This window comes from Monodon monoceros, unplaced genomic scaffold (assembly GCF_005190385.1).
Source record: "Monodon monoceros isolate NGI ecotype Baffin Bay Population unplaced genomic scaffold, NGI_Narwhal_1 Super_Scaffold_16, whole genome shotgun sequence".
Lineage (NCBI taxonomy): Eukaryota > Metazoa > Chordata > Mammalia > Artiodactyla > Monodontidae > Monodon > Monodon monoceros.
This window is the reverse complement of record NW_021703772.1, coordinates 45,300,174-45,303,999: the sequence shown is the minus strand read 5'-3', so window position 1 is coordinate 45,303,999 and position 3,826 is coordinate 45,300,174. Positions and strand designations below refer to the sequence as shown.

At 44.1% G+C, this 3,826-nt stretch overlaps 1 pseudogene; it reads right to left on the bottom strand.

The window, feature by feature from the left end:
- Positions 1-1,207: 1,207 nt before the first annotated feature.
- LOC114897210 lies at positions 1,208-3,542 on the bottom strand (annotated as a pseudogene).
- Between the last annotated feature and the right edge of the window lie 284 nt (positions 3,543-3,826).

The following is a 3,826-nucleotide window of genomic DNA, read 5'->3' as shown; positions in this document are numbered from 1 at the left end:
CCTCTCTGTGTCCTCTACAGTATTAGAAAAACATCATTCTGTAAAATTCTTTTTAAGTTTTCAGTTTCTTTTTGGGGTTATTGATATTCCATCCAATGTCAGAGAAGTGGGCTGAAATACCTGTGGTTGGATTCCTGTAAGCGCAGGGCCAGGGCCCTTGGTGTTGCTAGCTTAACTGCTTTATGTTTCTTCTTACAGGTGTACCTAATTCACCTTAATGCATTAATACTTGACTATTCTTTAGCCTTAAGATGACATTTTTTTTGTCCATACAGCAAATAAGAAAGTATAGAATTTTAAGTCAGATTGCAATTTGATAAATGTACCTGTTCTTTGATGATTAGACTATTAAAGATGCAAGGGTAACTAATTTAACTAAAGGATTTTCTTTAGGTAGCCACACAGCAAATTGCATTCTTGTATTAATATATAATCACTAGAATTCTAATTCAAATAGTTAATTCTCCCCAAAATATTTTTCATTATTTTGGGGACAAAGTGATCCACAATTTCTTTTTTTCTTTTTTAAATTCTGGACGAATTTTATGTTTGAGTCTACAAAATTGCATGAAGGCTAAACTCGAGAGACTTCCTATCATTCTAAAATTCCTCCCAAATCATTTTTAGGACACTTTCTTATAAATATCACCCTTGAAAGCACATACAATTCCATTTGTTCCACATTTTATGATCTTAAGCTACATAGGGCTGAACTCAGTTATTCATGGAATATCAAATATGATAGGAAGACAAACCTGAGAGAAACATTTACAGTACAATAGCATAACTTGCTAAATTCTTCATCACCATTCTCTGAAAAAAACTTCTCAAGCCTTTCTCCTTTTTATTTTAGCAATGGATTGAAGAAAATGTGCGAATTTCTCTTGACATGAAAATATTTCAATGCACGGTGATCTTGCCGGACGGATTTAGTATTTTCTGCATAACTGATACAGGAACTCCTATACAACTCTCTTCCATCCTATTGTAAAGGTCAGAAAAAAGCAGCAAACTGGGAGGGAAATAGCTTATTGCCAGAGTAGTAATGTCTGAAGGCTTTCAAAGTATGTTTGTTTTCCCCTCCTTCCGACTGTTTGTCTCCATTTTCTTCTTACAGCTCACAAAATGTAGGGGTTTTGTTGTTAACACAGCTGTTCTTTGTAGGTTTTTTTGTTTTCCTTCTCCAGATTCTTCTCTGCATTCTTGTCTATGCAGTATTTGACTTGCTCAGTTCCTGCCTGATTGCATCAATGAGCTCTTCTTTTAGCTTAGTTAATTCTTTTCTCATTTCATCTAAAATGTCCTGCTTCAGCCTGTCATAGTCTAGTCCCTCTGTCTGGACTCCATTGACACTGGGCTGTGACAAGGGCACAGATTTTGGTCTGTGTAATGAATCATAGGATCTGTTCTCAAAAACAATCTGATTTTTCCTTGGAGAATCCTGTCTGGAACAACAGACTTGCTGCCATTCATTGTATTTGTTCTTTCCCAAGGTTTTCTTGTCGGTTCAGGTGTACTTGTTGAAGAAGCCTTAGAAGTTACAGGCTCTGAATTTTCATTTTGTCCTCTTTCTGTTAGGTTTCTATTGTTGATCCCTTTACAGCAATTCTTCTCCTCCCGGCCAGCAGGGTACTCATTCCTTCCATTAAACCACTACCCGCTAAAGGAAGGGGTCCATTTCCACGACCCCTATCTGTTTTAGATGAGGCCGAATTCACACCAGTGGTGTTCCCTCCACTTGGGAAAGAGGCATCCTCCAACCATGACACTTTCCTAAGTTTTGCTCCAGCAATTGCAGCTGCAATTCCAGTTGAAGGGTGATTGTCTACAGACATGGATCCCAAAAAAAATCCAGATGCAGGGAGGGTAGCAGCAGGAGGTGATGAGGGAGAAGGGGGTACTTGATTAGGAATAGGCGGTGGAGGAAGCAGAGGCGGGGGCCCTGAGGACAGAAGTGGAGGGAGTGGAGGAGGCCCTGGAGGAGGAGGGAGCATTGCTGATGCCTGGGCAGGACGTGGTGGGAGTGCAGGAGGGAGTGGAGGTTCAGGTGGTCCCAAGACAATGCCCTGTTGGGCTGGAGTCTCAGCCAGCTGAGAGACTGCCTGCAAGCCTGGCTCAGAAGAAGAGGCTCCCAGCAGAGTTTAGAGGAGTCTCCACAGAGGCAGGGGCAGCTGCAGAGGGAGAAGGGAGAACACTAGGCTTGGATGAGGGAGTTGAGGCAATAGGCGTGCTTGGAGGAGGAGAAGCTCTCATCCACAGTGTGAGAGTGGTGCGAGGGAAGGCGGTGGTGGGCTGGTAGAGACACTGGATGTGTGACAGAGTCGAGGAGTCCGCTGGGTGCCGCTGGTGATGGAGGCATCTGGGGCACAGGATAAGAAACACAACTGAGGAGGACAGGCCTTGGACCAGTAGCTCTGCATGGCGGGGAGAGGAGACAGAGGGAGGGGCGAGAAATTGGAAGTAGAACAGGCACAGGGCTTCGTAGCTGGAGGTTGAAGAGAGGGTGTGCTCACAAGAGAAGAAGGTCGAGAGTTTTTGTTCAGAGGACGAGGAACTGTAGCATAATGGGGAAGAACAGGGTGGAAGGCTGAACCTAGAGATGTTGCAAAACGTGTCTTGGAGTGTCGAAGTGGTGGTGTAGGGGGTGTAGAAGTAGGTGGCAAAGCGGTCACTACAGCGTAATCAGGAGTGGCCTCTGACACTGGAGTTGAGATGACTTTAGCATATGATGGAGGAGGTGCTGAAGGAGGCTGGCAACTGGCACACTCAGGAAGTGGAGCACGATACAGGGAGCTGTCGGAGGATGGAGCGGCATTTGACATTCTTCGCTCTCGCTTGCATTCCAGTTGCTCCCTTTCTAGCTGCTCTTGCCGCTCTCTTTCTTGGCTTTCCTAGTCCAGGCTCTCCAGCCTCTCCCGCTCTTTTCTCTCCCTCTCCAGGCGATTCTGACATTCCCTTTCTTGTCTCTCTCTCTCCAGCTGCTCCTGTTCTAGTTGCTGCCTCTTCAGCCTTTCCCTTTCTAACCTCTCCCTCTCCAATCTCTCCCTTTCCATTCTTTCTCTCTTCAGCCTTTCCCGCTCCAGCTCCTTTTGTTGTTGATGTTCTTTTTGTTGCCTTCTTTGAATTTCCAATTCTTCTTGTGATGGGCCATTCTGAACTTGGGCAGTTAGTTGTGAATTTTGTCTAGGCAATGTTGGCCCTGTTTCCTGTGAATTCAACACTTCTAAGGCATGCATCATGGCACTTGTGAAGACATTGGCATCTTCTTTGCTGCCAAAGTTGAGACCATACACCTGTCTAGCATCCCGCCATTGGTGGAAGGTCTGTGTAGCTTGATTGTACTTCAACCCTTTAGGAATGGCACAATTTATCACTACCTGATGGTCCTGAATCTTCCTGCCCACCCCTCTGAATGTGTTGTTTCCTGTATGCTGATATATATGAACTCTGCTGAACCTGGTTGAACCACCAGCTGGCACCCACTTTTTATTGGCATCATCATAGAACATCAAAGCAGTTCTTGCCTGACAGATACTCTGTTCACTTATTATTTTAAATGTATCATGCCACTCCCTTCTGGTCTGCAGAGTTTCTGCTGAAAAATCAGCTGATAACCTTATAGGAGTTCCCTTGTATGTTATTTGTTGCTTTTCTCTTGCTGCTTTTAATATTTTCTCTTTATCTTTAATTTTTGTCATTTTGATTACAATGTGTCATGGTGTATTCCTCTGTGGGTTTATCCTGTATGGAACTCTCCATGCTTCCTGGACTTGGATGATTGTTTCCTTTCCCAGGTTAGGGAAGTTTTCAGCTATTATCTCTTCAA